The 23097-nt window shown below is 25.0% G+C and overlaps 1 long non-coding RNA gene across 1 annotated transcript in view; it reads left to right on the top strand.

The window, feature by feature from the left end:
• Positions 1 to 15695, top strand: part of LOC111620242 — a 106230-nt gene extending 90535 nt beyond the window's left edge. The window contains exon 3 of the long non-coding RNA XR_002755889.1: positions 15591 to 15695. This is a non-coding gene — a long non-coding RNA (uncharacterized LOC111620242). The remainder of the gene's footprint in view (positions 1 to 15590) is intronic.
• Positions 15696 to 23097: the final 7402 nt, after the last annotated feature.

Genomic DNA, 23097 nt, shown 5'->3' with positions numbered 1-23097 from the left:
TTGCATTTTTATTTCGTTATACGAATACTTTTTATCAATAATGACTTTTTAAATGATTAGTTATTTTACATGTATTATAATATTTTTCAAATGGAGAAACTGGAATTTTTTATTTTATATTATTTCTCATCCAATAGCAATCTTATTGGATGCTTGTATGAGTGTGTGCATAGATTTTTGTAGTTAATGAAATTGATCCAAAAATTATTATCCAAAATTGGTATTTTTCCTTCCTCTATCTAGTAAAAGAGGGAAAGCAAAGCTACATTTATCTATAAACTGACTTCAAAAATGACTTACATTTATTAACAGTTTCCATAAAATAAATATGAATCTTTGATAAAAAGACTACATCACTCTTCCATTCAGACTTAAATCAGTATGTTAATTTCTTGTGAGACAAGAAAATTACATTGCTCAAATGAGACTCAGCAATTTTTGTTTTATTACACCTAGCTTAGTCACTATTTTAACAATGTCAATGAAACAATATCTAATTTTTAATGACTGAAAGACGTAGATGTAATCCTTTTTCTTGACAGTAATTAATTGTTAAAGCAGACATAAATAGAGGTAATTTATTCAATGCAAAATTTATTCACTTTAGATTACTTCTATATTTCTCTGTTAACAGTCAGTCAGAAATTATAAAAGATGATTTTTTGTTATTGTTAAAATTAGCATTGTAAAAATGAAATGTAGTCATTAATTTTTCTTATTGTGCAGATTGTTACAATATTTTTAATATATATAATTTACAGTTTATCAATCCAGTACTATAAAACAAATTCAACTTTCATAAGTGACAAATTAATTTTATCAAATAATGAAATTAATATTTTATATTTTATGAAAAATTGAATAGTGCCATTATCCCATTATCAAAGTTCTGAAGTTATTATTTATAAGAGAATCAAAGATATTAATATTTAAAAAGAAATAAATTTCACACATTTTCATAAGAAATGAAATGTAAGTTAGTTTAGATAATGCTAGCAGATTGTACTGACCTTTGCAAATTTGGTACTAAAAGAATGTATATATATTATATACAGTCATGAAATATTCTAGTCCTGAAAATGAATTGCTAAAATGTAGGGGAAAAAGTATACAAAATTCTTATCTTCTAATCAAGTAGCCTAGTTCTATGAATAAAAGTTCAATATGATTTTAAAAGCAGATTGTTACAAATATACAGTGTAAGATGTAAAGTTGTGAGGTTATATACAGTCTTTAAAAAATAGCACTGTTCATTTATTAATTTATTATTATTATTATTTTTTTTTTTTGTGTACAAAGATTTCAAATCAGTTTATTGATGATTTTCCATTAATACCTTTTTAATAATTTTACTCCAGTTATTGTTTCTCTATGAATAAGATAATTTAAATGTTGTAGGAGAGATCTGTGATCTGGGATGAATTTATGGTATATCAATGATTGTACTGTTCTGTAAAATCTGATTCTGTGTTAAATTCATTTCTATTAATTGTTTATATACAAAGCTTACCATATCAAATGCTATTGCTATGGCATCTCATAAAATAATTGATACTTTTAAAGGGAAGAATGTGCACTAAAAGCATATTGAGAAGAGAATTTAAACTGTATTTTAAAAAAATTCTAAATTATGTATGTTTAAATTTTAATGTCCTGAAAATCAAGTTTTTGGTTTAATCCTCTTTCATCGAAAATTTGTTTTATGAGGATATTAAAATAATGTACTTCAACTTCTCTTTCTAAACTATTAAGTAGCATTAAGTGTTCTTAGAAAAGTAACAAGTAACTCAAAATGTCAGTTTTGCCCATAAGCTATTTATAAAAATAACAATTATTTAACTTCTATCTTTTGTAAAATCTCAGTTAAAATAAAAATATGGCTAAGATTTTAGATGAAATGGCCAGTGGGAATAATATATGTGACTAAAAACAAACTTTTTCAAAAGAAATTATGAGGAAAAAAAATGCTAAATTCAGAAATTTCAAATATTAAATTTAAAGAAGTTTGAATATAATAATATATTTTTTAATGTATTTGTTCTAGAACACTTAGAAAATTTCTCAGCTGATCTTTTAAGAGAACGAAAACATTTCTGAATAAAATATATGTTTTGGTTTTTGAATTTAGCATTTTCATTCCTTAATTTTGATCATTGTATCAAGTATAAATGTTTTTTCGTTTGGTTTTCCAAACGATTTTTGAAAATTTTAAAGAGAAATTGTATGTTAAATTAAGAGAAAATTACTTGTAAAACTCATTGCTTAATTATTTTAAAGTTAAAAACTTAAAGGGAAAACTATTTAGGAGATATTTAAAATTAATGTTGTTAATTGTTAATGTATTCAAAACAGTGGAATTATTAACAATTATATATTATCAGTTATAATTCTAATACACTTTTATGTTATTATTTCCCTTATTATTGAATGTTGTTGTTTATCCTTTTTAATAATTTTTCAAATAAAACTATAAAAAAAGAGAGAAGATACTGTTAATGAAAATTTCATATGTAAAGTAAGAATAAGAGCTAATTTACATTGTGCTTGTTTAATTTGCTAACAGTATATATTCTTGCTACATTATTTTGATTTTAATGTTTATATAAACATTTTTAAAAAAATTGTTAAATTAACCTGTTTTAGAAATCATAAAAATTATTTTAAATCAGTTTATCATTCATATATGACAGTAAAATGAACATACACTAAAGCATTACAAATATTCATTTCATCATCCAAAACTTTCTGTTGACTAACAATAAAACTTAAAATTCCTATGTACACACTTAATCGAAATGGAAAGAGCCATTTCAGTTGTTATATTGTTTTGCATTAACAAAATTACTTACTAAATGTAAAATTTAATTCTAAGCAATTCAATACAACCTTGCAATGCAGTGTATTAATTAGTAATATTTAAACAAATTTTATAATATAATCAAGTAAAATGAATATTTAATGCAAACAGAGAATTTAAGTCTTTGCATTCAGCATGTATTGTATATAAGATGCTAATAATCTTTAAAGTTTTCTATTATCATACCAAGTTAATTGAAAAACATAGAATTTTCAATTAGAATTTTAATATATGACACCAAAATTGTCTTTCTAGCATAAAAGCATTTTTACAATAGATATGAGTCAGTACATTGGTAATTAATATTTGAACATTTAAGAAAACAGTATCATTGCTAATATTAGAATATTTAATGTAAGCAATGAAATATTTTCTAACTCATAAAATCTTATGGTATTTACAATATCATGTAATTAAGTTTATATTAATAATGTTAAAATAGACTATTTGAGTATTTGGAATGCTGTTGTATATATTGATCAGTTTTAATATTTGTAAATGTTTGAAAAATAAAGAAAATAATTATATTTTAAGAAGAAAATAACATGTACTTTCATCATAAATGTAGAAAATAAGAAACTATAATACAAAATAATAGTTTTCTACTTATGACTGTAATACCTTATCTTTATAACCTTTCTTAACAAGGTGCATATTAAATACTAGATATATATGTGATAAAAATAAAAACAGTGAAAGGTTATAAGTTTTATGTAAGTAATGGTCTTTTGTTGATAACAAATTCTTATGTAAGTTTCAATAACTAAACTTACATAAAAAGTTCACCTGTTATCTATAAAAGTTTCAATTATACTCAAACCTTATCTATATTGGTATGAAAAATCTGAAGAATCAAGTATTTTGTGTTATTTTTATAAATCAGAGTGGTTTGATTATTTAACTTTTGTATTGATAGTTGCATCATGAAATACAAATTTATGAATTTCAGAACATTGATTTTAGACTGATTAAACTAATTTTTAAATATTTCAAAATTCAATTAGCTAAAAAAAAAAAATATGTAGAAAACCATTAACAAAAAAGTAATTTAAAAACTATTACTGCAAAGTTGTGTTTAAAATGTTTATAAATAAGAAATGATAATAAATTCCCAACTTTTTAAAATATACAGAAAGTTCTTGATGTTTTACGGAGATGCAGGTAATTCAGAAACAATAATACAATGCTCTAGCTAATGTTTTTTTTTACGATTAATATTATCTCAATACTTTGCATACTTGTTTTAAAAGAATTCAGAATATTTTTTTATGAAATTATAGATAAGTCCCAGTTTATTTTGCATGTTTTTTGTAATTAATATTAAGAACTGTATTTTTGTTTCAGAATTTTTGTGCTTATCTTTCTGAAGGAGATTAAAAACTCTAAGCACTGAAGTCATTAAAAGTTTATAAAGAAAACATTATTGATAAGCTTTAAAGATTCAAAAAATAGAACAAGGAGTATGAGAGAATTTGAAATTTTTTCAAATAAATAGAAAAATAATACAAAAAAGTAAACAAAGAAATAAAAAATATAAAACAAAATTTAATTATTGAGTTACTCTAAATCTATGTCCTAGAATTTATAAATTTGCTTATTCTGATAATGAAGCTTATGATATAATGAAAGTTATGCAGTTGTTTATGATCAGTGCAAAGTCATATTCATTTTACACATTGATCATCATCTGATTTATAATTTAACACTTCAATATGTAGCATTTAATGCAAGTGCATTTGCACTGTGTGTTACATATTACATATGTAATCATCTAGATGGCAGAAGTTGATTCAACTGCAATATTCTCACTTGACCTTCAAAACAAGCTTCTAATAATGAATCAGAGTGTTGTGCATTTTAATACATGTTTATGCCATCTTGAATAAAGTTATAATTGATAATTAATTTGGTGTCAAAAACTGATACATTCTGCATTTAAAACAGATTGCTGATTCTTAAACAGTAAAACTAAAAGTTGTCAAATTTTGAAGATTTTTAACAAGTATTCTCAGAATCTGATTTAAAGATTCTGAAATGAAGAAATCAATTCAAATGCATTTTATAAGAGCAAAAATTTCTAAAACTTTTGTGTTATTACAAGTTATATGCTCAAAATGAAATATTGTAATTTCATACAGCCAACCCTCAATGTCATACAACACACACACACAAAATTGCTAGAATGAAAATAAGAATTTCATGTAATCTAACACATAGTATATCCTAGCAGCTACCAAAAACATAAACTGTTAAGCAGTTTTGAAAGTACCATCTCAAACATTAAAATGTTGTTTTTCTATTATATTCATTGTAAATGCAATTATATTGTTTTTTCCCCTTTTAATTATGTCTATTTCAATCTCCTAAATTTCATGCATTAAAGATACAAATGTTTACCAAATGGCAATTGTTTTGTTATAATGCTTCATTTCTGTTTTACTTATCAAGCAGTATTAATTATTATTAAATATTTATTATTATATCCATTTTATAAATTCAGAAATTATACACATATTAAATATTAGACATAAAATAATATGAAATTTGATTGCTCAGCTCTGAGTTTGTGACAAATAAAACTTAGTTTAAAAGTCATTCACTAGGCAAAAGCAAAATATCCTGCTGCTTTTTGAAAATGAGAACACTGAAATTGAAATGGGCAGACATATGAGAATGACAGCAAACATTGTTTAAAAGCTGATGGTAGCAGATTATTTCAGATTAATTAAACATTTCTTTAATTTGAAATTTCTTTCCAATAATTAAAATAACCATAACAATATAATTAGCTGTTATGAATAATATGCTTCATACATTTAAATTTCTTGCTTATCTCCAGAAATTCAACATTCCAATTAGTGACAATTATTTTTTGCTAGTAGAACAGTTCATCATATTAAAATGCATTTGTGATTCACAAAGCAAGAAAATTTTGTGAAAAGATTGTTACTGCTGACACAATATTCATTCCTATTTTTGTTTTTTACCAGCAGTTAGTTGGCTCTTTGTATGAACTAAACTTAAGCTTCAAAATAATTTTAAACATCATTTTATTTTGACATTTATTATTCTATTATTATTATTTGATAAATGATAAGGAATGAAGCAAATATTAAAAAAAATTGTCCTTGTGCAGCCAACTCATTTTAGAAAAAAAGGTACTTCTCTTATATCGACTTGATGAATTGTAATGGTCAGGCCATCCAATAGGCTGCAGAGATTTTGTTTTATCCAAATACTGCTTAGAAAATGTTATATGAAGGTTTATTTAACTATAGTCTTCTCTGCTACTATTTATTTATATATGTTGTTTCTGAATAAAAGTGATATTATGATGATAAACTAGCTTATGTACTTATTCGCATACAGTATGTAATATGTAAAATAAACTATGAGGAACTAGTAACAAATGCATTTGGATAATTTGATCTGCTTCAATGCTGTTAAATACATTTTAAAGGGAGTAGTATAAAATCCGATTACAAATTTTGAATCCATCTATGAATGTTGATAATTTGTTCCTATGATTTTTATGAAAAGGATCATCATCTTGTACTAATGTCAAACTGCCAATTATTTATCAGGCTAAAACAAGGCTAGTGTAATAGTTAGATATAAAGTAATTTGACTAGATAGGTGGTTAGGTTACCATCTAATGATAAATTTAATAATATGAAAGAAATTTTAATTTAGATTATTCCGGAAGAAAAGATCAATCCAGAGCAGGACTCAAACCCATTAAACTGCCAATAAATAATCCAGCAGTTCATTTGGCATTAGTAATTGAATCATGTCCATCATGATGTTTACATCATGTATCAAACATGTTTACATCATGATGGACCATCTTATAAAATGGAATATTTTACAATCAGGTTTTGTTATGTCATCTTCCTTTTTATAAAATGGACAAGTGAAATACATTTTTCAGTAGTTTCTTATTTAAAATATATTTAGTAGATCTTAGTCATACCTGTGATGAAGTGACTATCTCATAATAATTTTTATTCAATTAAAGATTCTTGTAACTACATATTAGTTTTTAAATGAAAAATTGGCAAATATTCTTTCGTAAAGTTGTCTCTGTACAACTTGTATGTGTAGGTTGTTGTCATATTACATAAGTTCTAATTACAGTATTAGATAATTAGCTTATTGAAATTTCTAAACCTTTAATTTTCTGTATAAGTTTTGAAGTATATTTACTTTTAAAATTAATCGTCTTGAATTTTTTCAACTTCCATGAAATATAAAGTCTGCAAACTCTACACACTGTGATTTAACTTTGACAAATTTTATAATTATAAAATTCTAAATTTAAAATAATCTTTATAATAATAATGTTATAGAATACAATAGTAAATACAATAGATATGTTTTTACTCTTATTACTGATTTTATAATGTTTCACATCACTACACTAAACACTCAAACTAAATATAAAATTTCAAATAATTTAAATTTATAAAATTTTAGAATAAATAAATGTGCTATTAATTTTCCAAGCTAAATTTTCATCTACGTATTGAATAAAATGAAAAAATAATAATTTCTGAACTTGATAGTAAGTAGCAGATATATGAAATTTTATTAAACAAGATTTTAGTCAAAATTTTTAAAAAAATCTTGTTTGGATTATTATTCATGTTTTCAAATAGATAAAATTTTTAAAACATACACATTCTCACATTAATACTTATCCATATAGTCATAAAATATATTTACATTCTTATCCTAAAAACTGTATCAATGGTTTCTGTTTTGTATTAAACTATTTTCTTATTTCACATTATGGTATAGTGTATAAGTATGTGGTTAACTTAGTGCAAAAAATATTATATAAATTTACTAATATATATACATATAACTGTATATATTACTTATCTATTCAGAAAAAAATTGAGGTCTAGATGGAAATGGGAATTAAATTACACATCAAGTAATGTATTCGATAACACATTTGGTTTTAACTGAACAATGTTAGTTTAGTATCCAATTAGTATCAAATATATTTTTTTCTTCATGTAGATGCAATGTAGATTTAATACTTTGTTTAAATTTAATGTTTAAGATGGCTTTATTGATTCCAAAAATAAATAAAAATATATTAAAACTGTCAAATCATCCCATTTGGGATGATTTGACAGCAGTTACTCAATCCAAGATAAAACATTTTTTCATTTTGCTTATTTTTAGGCATAAAAATGATATGGTATTAATTTCACTATTTTTTTTTTAATTCCTTTTTTCAAAGATGTATTGATGCTGAAAATGCAGCATTTTCAGCATATCTAATTTTTTTAGTGTATCTGATAAAGTTTAACTGTGGTGATAATCTTTTTTTTACTACATTTCTATTATAATTAATGTTTAAGTAGTCAGACTACAAAATAATTGCAAAATGCATATAAAACTGCATTTATTTTTAATAAAAAGATATTTATGGACTAAACTTATTGTTCTTTCAAAACTTCTGCATATACAATACTTAATTTTTAAAATTTTTTTTAACACATCTCTGTTAATACAGTTCAAACATTTCTGTTGAAGTAATGAGTAAATTTGAAAAATAAGTATAATAGCCTGCCATGCATACATCTCCATTCTTCAAGGGTTTATTTCATATTTTCTTTAAATTTGTTTATTAAGCATGTCTATAATAATTTTTCAAATTCATGAAATAAGAATGTTTTATTTTCTAAATGTTGCAACATATAACAACTAAGAATATAGATAACATTAAATAAATTGCAACATATGTTTATCACGACTCAAAAACATTTTTCTATTTTAGAATCTATTAGCTTCTTTACTTTAATACAGTTTAGAAATGGTTGTTAATGGCAGTTAAACAGTGGCCATTTTTTCAGGAACTTTCTTTTTGGTATGCATTTTGTTAAAGAAGTAGCTGTTGTTTGAAGATTATCAAGTTCCTGGCAGTGGCCATTGTTCAGAACTTTGAGTGTAGTTGTATTTGTTTAGTGTTTTAATAAAGAGTGATTCAACTAATGGAATTTAACAGGTATTATATCATCTTCAGGTGTTTATATATCAAACATATTAAACAAATACAAGTTGCCATTGTAAAATTAAACAGCGTAAAATGTTAGTCATCGTAATTGGTACTTATATCTATTACTAACTTCATGTGAATTTATTGATTAATTTAATGTTTAGAAATGTTAAGACTGCCTTTTGTAGCTTCCAAATTTATTAAATAATAATTATTTGAGGTTTAAATATTACAGTTAAAAAAAAAGATATAAAAGTTGGATTTGAAAGTATCTCTACTCTGTAGAAAATTTAATATTCTGCAATACTTAGAACTGCTTCTAAATATAGGAATCATTGATGGAATATTTAATTGTCACTTGCATTAGAAAGTTGTCATTTCACATAAATACCAAAATTAGAAATTTGTTTACAGTAGAGCAGACTCTGTGTAAATATTCATTTTATGTTTAGATAGAAGTCAATTTTAAATTTTGTTGTGGAAAATATATGTACACATTTTTTAATTTGTTTCAAACATTTGTACAAACCATTTCTTCTACTTATATATTTAGAATGTAAATAAATAAATTCAAGATGTGATTATTTACATTAAAGAATCATACAAAATAAATAAATCCATAAGGTTAGTAAATGCCGTATCTATTATTTATTCTGTAGATATTTGTCATAATAAACATGACAAAACATCTAATATAGGCTGTTTGTATGTGACAAATCCACCTTGAAGATTAAAGGTGATCAACTCCACTTTAGGTAACAGTCTTAGCTTAATTTTTTCTTTAATATATGTCATATACAAGTAGAATGTTATAAATTCAGCCAGCTTGTATTGATTTTAGTTTTCCAAAGAAAATAAATACTTGGTATTTTATGCATTACATTATAAATGATTATCATTCAGTCAATCTGTTTCATGCGCTTTTCTAGAAAATACTTGATAAAATTTTATCGAACATTTTACATCCAGAATAAGTATAAGATTTGCCGCTTGCATTAAAAATTGACGTTTCCAACTAAATCTAAATAATTCAAAAAACAGAGCATGACTTGCCAATGTATTTTATTTTATCATCAGAACATAAACATGTAAAGAAGAAGAATAGTCTTTTTAGATAGTTTTAGGTTTATTGAGTGAGAAAGGATCTTAAAAAATTAAAACAAAATTTATAATTTAAAGTGCTGCATATTTATCTATCTAGAAAGCTAAAATATATATGTTTGAATAATTTAGCAACCTTTCAGTATTAATGACCAATGCAATAAAAAAAAAAAAGAAACCAATATGTAAATTTCTCTGAAAACTAATAAATTAACTTATTACAGTTACTTTAGTAAGAAACATATTTTTTAAATTTACTTTTTCCTTTTAAATGTTTACTATAAAAGCAAACTATTTGTTTGTGACTCCCGAAACTTTGTGAGCCACAATTATTAGAAATCATAATTGTTATTGATTCCTGCTGGATGATTGTCTGTTGTAGTTCCCTTTAAATTTAAAAGTTTAATGCTGTAATTCTTCTGGATGATATACGATTGTGCCAAGAACCACAGAGGAAGAAATTCTTGACAGTGTTGGTGAAATAACTCCATACACCTTATGAAGGATATACAAAACTGCTTGAACAACAGACAAGGGGGGGATGACAATCGAAAAGAAGAATTCCAGAAAACACAATAGAAAGCAAGTAAAGACACCCCATAAGAATGTAAAGAATGTCGAATAAGGACGGAGGCGAACGTATAATATTTATATACTGTATATATTGCCATGCAGATATAGCAAGTTGACATTTACTTTACAAATTCCCGTATTCGGTGTGTTTTACGTATCGATCGGTCTCATCTGGTTAGCGTTTATCGTCGTTACTCGGCATAGAAATACCTAGAATGTTTAAAAAACTACATGTCGTTGGTGCTACGCATTGGGTCCAGCTGATCCACGCCTACAGTAGCACGCGCAGGCCACTAACCTCGTGCTGCGTATCCACGTGACCCGCCACCGAAAGTCCTTGAAGTGAAGTGACGAACCGATGTTCGTCGAACGTGCGTCATACGTTCCGACATGCGGCCGAGACCCCCAAATAATTTTTATCCGAACGATTACGGATTAATATAAGCAAAGCGAACGATATTTAAAAGCGCTCGCGCCATCAAACGAGACAGGAAGTGTTCGGTTCAACGTTCCTGCGTCGATGCATTAGTTAGTCCTGGTACGTGTGGCTGGTTGCAACTCCATTTTGAGTTTTGCGGTGGTTGCGATGGATAAGCCGAAGAGGACGATGTTTACGTCAGGTAAGCGGTCGAAAATTGGTAATTAAACGATGCAAGCCGGAGTCCGAAAGTCGTAAAACGTCCCGTAGACTTTCGGACGTTTCGATTTATAAAGCTGGATACGCGTAAATGTAAAGCAGGTAGGGGGACGACTCGTCGGCCAATCGGATGGCAAATATCGTGACGTACGCCATCTTCGTCTCGCACACTGTCGCAATTACGTGTTTTCCCACAAACTTTTGCAACAAATCGGTTAAGTATCGAGAGTTAGAAGGCGTCGTCGACGTGTCCGACGCACTTCTAACCTCGTCGACTCTTACGTCACGCCACCGTCACACTAATGTCCATTTTTATCCAGCATGTGTTATGCCTCATGCATAAACATGAAGTGTTGCGGTACGAATTTTGTATATACAGCCTTTTCGATAGCTGAATGATACGGTGCAGACAGGCTCTATATTTAAGTATATGTGTGTGTGTTCTAATGTTTAACCGATGGCAGAGATGGTTCTGGTTATGTAAGAAGGCATTTGATCAATATTTAGATGCATGCAGAAATCTGCCTCCCTCTCTCTCTCTCTTGCTCTTTCTTCTTTTTTTTATTTTTTCCAACTTTCCTATAGGTTGTCCCGTGTTTTTCAAATTGTATTCGGGGTATTGCGGTGGTTGATTTCGAGTATTGTAGAGAATTTTCACTTCTTTCCCTTTACAAACTACATTCATTTTCTGGTGACATTTTTTTTATTTATTTATTTTTTTCATTTCAATGACCTTTTGCATTGTCAAGTATTTCAAGAATTGTAAAGGAAAGCTGTTAAATATTTTCAAGAATACTGCTTTTGGTTTTTGCATTTTAATTTACTACAAATAATGTAAATTTTTATTTATTTATTTATTTGAATATTTAAATTTGAGCAAATATTTAGATCCTTCCGAGAAGTTTAACGGTTCTTGTGTATTTTAATCGTTCCGGATTTGAAAATAAATATATTTACACTTACCGTATCGTACAATTTATTTATTTATATTTTTTTAGTGAGTTGTAATATTATGGATGACGTCTTTATTTTTAAATGTGTGTGAACGTTGTCTCCGTATTTAGTCTATGAAATATTTGAGATTTTTTTTTTTTGTTGATTTATTGCTTTGATTTACCAAATTATGTATTTAGTAGCATAAATATGAAAGCTGTGGAAAAATAATTTTTATATCTTAATGACAAAGTATTACAACTCGTATTTAAAGTAATACAAATGTGTTATTTTGAAATTGATTTAATAAAAATTTACGTAATAAACATGAATTTTCATTGCAGATAATAGGTTGCTCTTGATTAAATATATTGGGCCAAAAATTACTTGCATGAATTTATGTATTGATATAATGTCACGTAATTCTGACATCTGTACATAATAACATCAAAATTTTTATCTATTTAATTTTATTTTACTTCTGGATATTGTTTTACAATAAAATCATCAGTTCTTTTGCTTTAGATATTGTTAATGCATGATGATAAATATAAGAATCAATAATTTTATATAATTGTATATGAGTGTTATCTATATCCCAGATGTCATCAAAACTCCCACTATGCTTGCTATTTATCGATAACATATTGTATAACAACAGAACCTCTTTCTTTAATATTTTTGCTTAAGAAAAATATATGATACACTTCAGTATTATTTAAAGGTTATGTTAAGACTTTATTTCTGTTTAGTATATGAATATTGCAAAGAAGTAATAAAAATCATAAATATCAATTTTAATAATAAATTACCGTTATAGTATATTAAATGGATTCTAACTTAACATACNCTTTGAAATTACATATCTCCATTGGTAGTCTCTATTTAATAGTTAATCATTTAAAAGGGACAATTGTTATTGATTTATTTTTTTTTTAAATCACATTCATGACTTTAGTTTTATGATCATTAGGTTATGTTAGAGAAAATGTCGCAGTACATTCCTAATTCAATTTCTTATTTTATTTGGTTATATTGCAAGTTTCTGTATTTTTCCAAAAATAATTTTTAATATTATAAATGTGTAATATTTTTTAAGATCATGAATATTGAAAAATATTATAAATTATTTTTGATGCTTCAGTAATAATCTCTTTCTGAAGTTTAGACATTAACCAAAAATGATACTTTACAGAAAGTTAAACATAAATGTAATCAGAATGAATATTTTATTATATAAATTTATTAAACTTTTACATTTACGATCCTAAAGTTTCACTTAAATTTAATATTATACTATGAATTTTTTAATGTTAATAATTGAGTTAAACATAACTTAATTATAATACTTCTGTATAATTTCTGATAAAGTATTATATATATGTTTTTGTAAAAAAATTTAAATGGAGAGAATATTTTAGAATTTAGAAAATATTCTATAACTTATTAAAGTTTTTGTCATGTTTGTTGGAGTTAACTTATGTTGTTTTATCAAAATATTGTAGAATATGTAAGGATTTATTATTATTTTCAGTAGTATAAAATGTAAAGATTTGTTAGCTTTATAGGATTAATTATGAATTTTTTTTTCCTTTCCTCACAAAGATGTTTACTGCTTTCCAATATTAAATTATTATAGTGTGTTTCTAAGAAACATTGAAAACAAAAAGTTAAAGTTAAATAATCTCTCTTTTATAACTTTGAAGGTGTATAGATGTTTTGTTGTATTAAATATAAAGCAGTTTAACAGTTTTTCTTTATATTATGGTTAATTTTAATGAGGTTTGGGCTATATTTTATATATAAGTACTTCAGACTATATTAATATAAAAAGTTCTTAAAAATCTCATTTTATGCATCTGCAATAAATTACCAACAATAAATGAATTCTCATCTACATATTTTATTGCCTAAGCTTTCTAAACATCTTTTAATCATGCCTTCTGTACTTTAAGCATGATGCATTTTCATAATAGTTGAAATTAGCAGAAATTAGAGAGAAACTGTGTAGCCATTTTCTATAATTAGCAATATTTTTGATAGATTTTGTTCTATAAGCTATTAGGGAAGTTTCTTTAATGTATAATTTGGCACAAAATGGTTATTTTTCCAAGCTGAAACTTAAAATCTAGAAATCGTGCATTCCTTGCACCAAAAGTAAAAGTATTATCATGTTTTATATTGTTATGAGATGTTTTCTGTGTTTCTTTCCTATAAAATTATTTAGATTTCTTTATAAACTAAACAAATTGAAATTACAAATGAAACCGAATAGTTACAAAAACATGCTTTATAAAAATGTGAATGCTTTAATTTATAGTTTCATTAAACAAATATTGTAATAGTTCCAAAACCATCTGCTGTAAACATAGCAAAGTGAAAGTACTTTTTTTTAATTTTGAGTGTAAAAGTTGTAACAACATTTTAATAGAACATAATTTTTTGAATAAGAATGTTAACAATCTTTAGTTCAAAAGGATGATTTCTTGAATTTTCTTTGAAATTACATATCTCCATTGGTAGTCTCTATTTAATAGTTAATCATTTAAAAGGGACAATTGTTATTGATTTATTTTTTTTTTAAATCACATTCATGACTTTAGTTTTATGATCATTAGGTTATGTTAGAGAAAATGTCGCAGTACATTCCTAATTCAATTTCTTATTTTATTTGGTTATATTGCAAGTTTCTGTATTTTTCCAAAAATAATTTTTAATATTATAAATGTGTAATATTTTTTAAGATCATGAATATTGAAAAATATTATAAATTATTTTTGATGCTTCAGTAATAATCTCTTTCTGAAGTTTAGACATTAACCAAAAATGATACTTTACAGAAAGTTAAACATAAATGTAATCAGAATGAATATTTTATTATATAAATTTATTAAACTTTTACATTTACGATCCTAAAGTTTCACTTAAATTTAATATTATACTATGAATTTTTTAATGTTAATAATTGAGTTAAACATAACTTAATTATAATACTTCTGTATAATTTCTGATAAAGTATTATATATATGTTTTTGTAAAAAAATTTAAATGGAGAGAATATTTTAGAATTTAGAAAATATTCTATAACTTATTAAAGTTTTTGTCATGTTTGTTGGAGTTAACTTATGTTGTTTTATCAAAATATTGTAGAATATGTAAGGATTTATTATTATTTTCAGTAGTATAAAATGTAAAGATTTGTTAGCTTTATAGGATTAATTATGAATTTTTTTTTCCTTTCCTCACAAAGATGTTTACTGCTTTCCAATATTAAATTATTATAGTGTGTTTCTAAGAAACATTGAAAACAAAAAGTTAAAGTTAAATAATCTCTCTTGTAAATAAAAATATTTTTGAACATACATGAGAAATGTCTGATTAGTTTTAAAAAAGTTTTAAATAATTATAATGAAATTAATTTGATAATATGTCAAGATTTGTTATTTAATTATACCTTTGTACTTTTTTTTTTTTAGGCTCAGCCTGTATGAAATTAACTGCACGGTGTAGGTTAAGATGAGTGTAGTCTCTAATGTAGTCAAGAAGCGGAGGAAGTCAGAAAGTAAACCACAGTCTCAACTGTAAGTTACGCAAATGAAAATTTTGACTTAAACAAAAAATTACATGAATATTAATTATATATACTTATATACACACATACATTTATTAATTATGACTTATTTTATAAGCTAGGAGAGTTTATAAAATAATTAATAGTTGATTTTCATCTTTATTAATACTGATCTGTGAAAAACATTGAATTCTAGGATTAGTGATTATTGTTAGTTATAAATTTCAGTTTTACAAAATATTAATTTCAAATTTTATTTTGAAACACATTTAAGCTAAGGAAAAGCTGAGTTTTTAATTTACGAACATTTTAAACTAGAAATAAATATCATAAATATTTAATGATAGCATTGTATTATTTATTGCTAATACTCTCTGATAACGTCACGATTAATATCTGGTTTTGGTAAAGCATGCATACAAGCACTGTATCTCTTATTAATAGATACTTGCAAGTTTTATTTGACATAAATTTTTAAATATATAAAAAATTTAGTGAAGAAATAATAATATATTTGTAAGGAAGCAATTCAATTGTCAAGATAATTTTTTAGATAAATTATTAGATATTGCATTCAGAGAGGAAAGATTGCAATATATTCTTTTATTTAAAAAAGACACAGTTTAGTTGATAATCTTTAGAAAACCATTTCTGTAGCATACATAATGCATACACATTTGTTTTGTTTGTAACTGTTTGTTATATTTTGTTACAATGTCATAATTTTTATAAACTTAGTGCAACTGAAATTTGAAGTGGATCCTTAATGTTTCTTTATTATGGAAAGTATATTGAAATTCTTAATAAAATAATTAGTTATGCATCTAAATTTTCATATCAATACCATTAACATCTCTTCAATGTTTGATTTCAAAAAAAAGAGTTACTTTTGGGATTTGAAATAGTTAAATATTTGATTTTTAAATCTTTAATCATATGAAAAACAACAAATAAAGTTTCAATTTTATATATACTGTTTTATTTTTGAGATTTTTATGTATGAATTTCTCATGAAGTTCTATACCTTCAGGTAAGGAAAGTTAATCTGAAAATCATACATGAAATTTCTTTTGGAACAGTATATAATCAATAATTTTATTTTTGATTTTATAATAAAATAATAGTAAAACAACAGTTTTATTTTTGAAATTTTAAGTATTTAAGATGTTATGTTTGTTAGAAAATAGTTTCTCTTTAAAGAATGTTTTTTTCAAAACCTTCCCTCCACAAGGTGTCCTGCTTGGACAAATTTCACAAGACAGTGTTGGGATATGGCACTTGGCTTTTTTTTTTTAAGGAAGAGTAAGGGTAAGAAAATTAATTCATTCAATGAAATACATCTTTTTAAATTTTGACCAAAATCAAAGCAAAACAAAATTTTTTCTGAAAAATCACTTAAGTGTCATTGGACCATCAAATGTAAAAGTTAATGCAATGTTAATTACTTTTATTATCACAATAAAAGAAATAATAAACACATTCATAACCACATAAAGATATTTATCTGTAATGCAAAGAAGCACACTCAATGAAATATAAAAATATTTTTCTTGTTTTTCTCTCTCTCATAAAATGTTAGATAATCAGAAATATCTTTCTAAATTCTAAATTCCTTAAATCACCTGTAAATGGTATCATTACAGTTATCGTTGAATAATAATGCATCGTTCATTTCAATTACTTAAATAACTTCCCTCATCTTCACTTGCCTTTTCTTGTCTAAAAATTTCATTATTGAACTCTTTGGGTGTGATAAAATGAGATTAGACGGTCATATTGAAACTATAAGAGAAATTATTTTGTTGCATAAATCACAAGGCAGCACCAGATATGACACTGAAAAGAGATGCATTTCAAAAAGTAGTAATAATATGATAACTTGTAAGTTTACTCATTTAGTATGACGAAAGGGAAGTAGGCTATTGTCCTTGAGAGTACTCAAAACTAGAAGTGGTTTTATTACTATTACATTGGTGAATATTTAGACAACAAAAAATATGACAAGAATCGTATCCAACGCTAGTTTTGTGGATTGAAGATTAACAGATCTTTACCAAACAATTACTTAAAAAGAAGCTTATATATGAAAAATTCCCTTTATTTTATTATTCCAAAATACTTGAAAATTTTTTCAGAAATGAGCTCAAAATAATTCTAAAGTATTTAATGTTTTAAATAAATATATCTTGCATTGTTTGAAGTGTTTTATTTAAAGTTTTGCACAAGTTAACATCTGTACAAATACGGTCTGTTCAAATAATTTGTCATTAGAACTACAAATTATTTTCGATAGGTCTAAGATATAAATAGATGTATAAAATACATGTAATTATTAATAATAAATTTATTTGATGTTATGCTTAAGTATATTATTATTATTATTTTTATTCAAATAATTAATTATATAATTTTGTCATGATGGTAGTACTTGGAAAATATTTTCATGAACATTTATAAAATGACTTAGTAATTTTACTAGTATTAAGAGAATGTGAATGAACTAATTTTGTTAACAAATGTTTCAAAGATAAAAGTGTAGAGTGTATACTGTATGTGTTATGTTTACTGATATATATAAATAACAGTTCTTAACTAATTTGGAATAGAATGTGTTAATATACATACCATTTTTTCCTTTATTCTGTCTTTTATTCAAATAGAGAACAGCAATTATATAAAGTTTGAAATTAATAATATTTATCCATTATTTGAAATTTATACTTTTGCATTCTGTAAATAGATTCTATATAGATGTTTGCAGTTTCTTAGCTAATTTTTAAAAAACACAACAAACTTACTTTATTATGTTAGCTGAGTGAATAAGTTTTGGCAATTTCAACACATCAAAATGTAGTTATTGAAAATAATATATTTGTAATGAGAAAGCTCAGGAAACTCATATATGTCTAATTATAGTTAAAAATATCAAGTTATTGTTTTTCTCATAAACTATATATCTAACCAAATACCAAAGAATGTGGTAATGCATATCAAACTTTACAGTTAAGAACTGAATTTTTTTCCATTTTTTTGTCAGAAAATGAACTTGTATTTTTTCAAAAGTACTTTCAAATATAATTTTTTCTTTGTTTTTTTTTTAAATTAATTTAACAGCGAAGACAGTTCTACCTTCATTTCTNAAAAAGTACATAACAAATATTTAAAAAATATATATATATATATAAAAATAGATAAATGCCACTGTTATAAAATTTGAAAAGTTTACCTTCTCTCATATTGACTCTTGTATTCAATCTAGCTGTTTCAAAAATCTGTAACAGCTTGATGTTTTGTTAATTTCTCAGTTGAATTGGCTTCTTTCAATTATTTGACTTCTTTCTTTTTAAATAAAATATTTTCTGTTTCTTTTATTGACTTGTCATTGTCTGTTGTTGGTAGATAATACTTTGGACAGCAAATCAAAATATATGACCAGAAACATTGTGATATTTCTCATGATTGTATTATACTGCATATATTCAATTTATAATGCTACATATATAAGGTGTTTTTCTTTTTTTTTTTTTTTTTTAAATTAGCAATTTTCAGGATTATTTTTTGTTTGTTTGCTATATATTTACACATTGGCACAAATCATTATTACATTTCGTTCCATATGCATAAAATTCCTACGCCTCTGAAGAGAAAGTAATTAATTGCTTTTTTTCTTTCTGAAATTTTATAAGTGAAATAATAAATAATATGAAAATAATTACTTAAAAAGTTTTGTAAACAAATCAGTATATAGCTTGTATAGCTGGATGCAGTAAATAAGGAAACACACAAAAACTAAAAAAAATTCAGTAAAAGATAACTTTAATATGTAAACAAGTGTTTTCAACCATCTTAATCAGTCATCTTCAGGTTTTAAATACAGCCAAACCTGTCTATAATGGAACCTGTATGTGGTGAAAACCTGTCATTAATGGAAAATTTCAGTCCATTGAATTTTTTGCAAGAAGTAATGTAAATTTACCTGTATATAGCAGAACCTGTTCAACGTAAAAATGGAAAGGAAAATCAGGCCATATAACAGAAAAATCATCATGTTTATCTGATTTATCAGAAATTTATCAAGAAGTTTAAAGCCTAGCATGCATAAATCATAGAAATGTTAAAAAATACATATATGCAAATACAGAATAGCAAATATATGACTTGTATTATAGTAATTTTATTGGGATTTCAACAAAGTTTTTGCATATTTTTTTTTCAACCGCTGTTTTTACTTAACAAAAATATGCAATGTAATTATAAGTTGTGAAATTTAACACATTATTCCTGATGTGAGATTGTAATCTGTGTTTTGAAGCTTATTTTAAATTTTTTTACATCACATTTCGTTTGAATAAATTAAGTCGAAATGTCTGCAGATAAAATGCACATCGGGCATGTTATGCTTGCTCTTTAAGTTTCATAAAGGATATCATGCTATACAAACAGTAAAAAAGACTTGTATCATTTATGGGAAAGATGCGTTGCAACATTATGATAATTTTTTAACTTGTTTTACAAATAAAAATTTTTATTAATTATCTATTTTTGAATTTAAAAATATTGAATATATATATCTAAAAGTATTTTAAAAACATTTAACATTTTTCCAGCTGCCTAATAACAAATGAAAATGCAAAGGCGTGTGTTTGTTCATTCACAGATCAAAAGAATTTTGTTTAGCAATGGCAATTCAGTAATTGTAGTAATAAATTCATAGATAAAAGGAAAATTATTACTAAATAATTAGCAAGGTTGAATTGTAGTCGTAACAAAACTATAATTCATTTTTTCGTAATTATGTATTGGTTATTTATTGTTATACTTACAATTACAAGTTTATATATTAATTATGTAAAAGTAAAAACATTACTTTTATGTGTAATACTTATACAGATTTTAGAATTCATGATATGCTCACTAAAGTTGTCTTTTATCATTTGGCATTTTTATCCCCTATAATTTGGCCATTAAGATCATTCAATCCCCATTTAGTGAATTTCTAACTGTAGAATTATTTTTTTTTTTTTTGNAGTTTCATAAAGGATATCATGCTATACAAACAGTAAAAAAGACTTGTATCATTTATGGGAAAGATGCTTCTAAACTCAGAATGTGTTAAATGTTTTGAAAGTTTCATCTGGGAAATTTTGAACAAAAGGATACAAAGTGTACAGCCCCCAAAAGTTGAAGAGAAATTGTGGGAAGAAATTGTTAAAGATTGACAAATAACTCGTAAATTTACAACATATCTTAGTGTGTCACAGACATGTATTGTTGAAACATTTTATCCACTTGAAATGGTTGTAAAACATGCTGATGTTTGTATTCCATATGCAGTTTGTGTTTTTTATCTAATGAAAAAAAAAATGAAATTAATTGAGTATAATTTTGTTTGATGAAGGTAGGCAACTGTAAGGTTTTATTTTATTTTTAAACTGTTTACTCTTTTTTTATCTTTGAGAACTTATTTTACAGATGAATGAAAAAATTAAAGTTAAAATAAAAATATTTGTTATTAACTGAAAATTTGTTCCAGCAAGTGGTGATTGTTCGGTCGAGTACTGAGGTACTACTGTATTTGATATATGCAGTAACATCAAGAAATTTATTAATCACCTTAATCAAGGGATACCTATAGTATATAGCGGAAGCCTGTCTACTATGGAAGAGTTGTTCAGTTCCTTCGGGTTCTGTTATAGATGGGTTTGACTGTATAATAAATTAATTCCAGTTATGTACGCCTATCAAATTTATTGTATTTAAAACTTGAGGATGACTGATTACCTTAATCAGTCATCCTCAAGTTTTAAATTTTTGGTTGAAAATGTTTGTTTACATACTAAAGTTTTCTTTTGCTACTGGATTTTTTTTATTTTTTGTGTGTTTTTGTTTGTTTATAGTAAAAATACCATAAAAAATTCATTATTATTTGATTTAATGTCATATTTTTTTATGGTCAGGGGTGTACCCAATGAACAACAATTTATAAAACTAACAAACATCTTGATTAAAATGAAATTTACTCAAGAAAAATATTGTCTTAACAATAATCTATGGAACAGAGTTGTTAAAGGGAAAAAAAATTGTATTTTTGCAAGTAATAACTTAATTCAGTATTTTTCACATTCTGTAGTAACAAATGTTTCATATTTCTTAGCATAACTATTTTTTTAAAAACTAAGCAAATAGCAGAAAACAGGAAGTACAATGAATTAAATAAAAATTATAAGACAGACTTCTGGCTAATGCAAGATTCAGAACAGCATAGGCAATTTTAATAAATGCAGCCAATCTAAACAATTCATATAAAACTAATCAAAATATCTACTAAGGATGAAATACAGTAGAGCGTCGATTTTCCGAATNTTGAAATTGTTGTAAAACATGCTGATGTTTGTATTCCATATGCAGTTTGTGTTTATTATCTAATGAAAAAAAAATGAAATTAATTGAGTATAATTTTGTTTGATGAAGGTAGGCAACTGTAAGGTTTTATTTTATTTTTAAACTGTTTACTCTTTTTTTATCTTTGAGAACTTATTTTACAGATGAATGAAAAAATTAAAGTTAAAATAAAAATATTTGTTATTAACTGAAAATTTGTTCCAGCAAGTGGTGATTGTTCGGTCGAGTACTGAGGTACTACTGTTTTATTAACATGATAAATGACTTCTTTGAACATGTATAAAATTGAAAGGGTCTTGTGGATAACTCTATTTTACTGCTGTATTTGTACCAAAAGATTGTGTTGGGGTCATTACTTTGCTTTAGTTACTTGTAATGACTAGGATCCATCTGGTCATTCATTTGGAAGTAGATTGAGTTAGCCATGAATAGGCAGAGAAGAAAAACCTGGCACCTATCAAGTTGCAACATTATGATAATTTTTTAACTTGTTTTACAAATAAAAATTTTTATTAATTATCTATTTTTGAATTTAAAAATATTGAATACATATATCTAAAAGTATTTTAAAAACATTTAACATTTTTCCAGCTGCCTAATAACAAATGAAAATGCAAAGGCGTGTGTTTGTTCATTCACAGATCAAAAGAATTTTGTTTAGCAATGGCAATTCAGTAATTGTAGTAATAAATTCATAGATAAAAGGAAAATTATTACTAAATAATTAGCAAGGTTGAATTGTAGTCGTAACAAAACTATAATTCATTTTTTCGTAATTATGTATTGGTTATTTATTGTTATACTTACAATTACAAGTTTATATATTAATTATGTAAAAGTAAAAACATTACTTTTATGTGTAATACTTATACAGATTTTAGAATTCATGATATGCTCACTAAAGTTGTCTTTTATCATTTGGCATTTTTATCCCCTATAATTTGGCCATTAAGATCATTCAATCCCCATTTAGTGAATTTCTAACTGTAGAATTATTTTTTTTTTTTTTG

Source organism: Centruroides sculpturatus, unplaced genomic scaffold (assembly GCF_000671375.1).
Source record: "Centruroides sculpturatus isolate CEXI.00-Female unplaced genomic scaffold, Cexi_2.0 scaffold117, whole genome shotgun sequence".
NCBI classification, from domain to species: domain Eukaryota; kingdom Metazoa; phylum Arthropoda; class Arachnida; order Scorpiones; family Buthidae; genus Centruroides; species Centruroides sculpturatus.
Note: the sequence above shows the minus strand (reverse complement) of the source record. Positions and strands in the feature narration are given on the sequence as shown.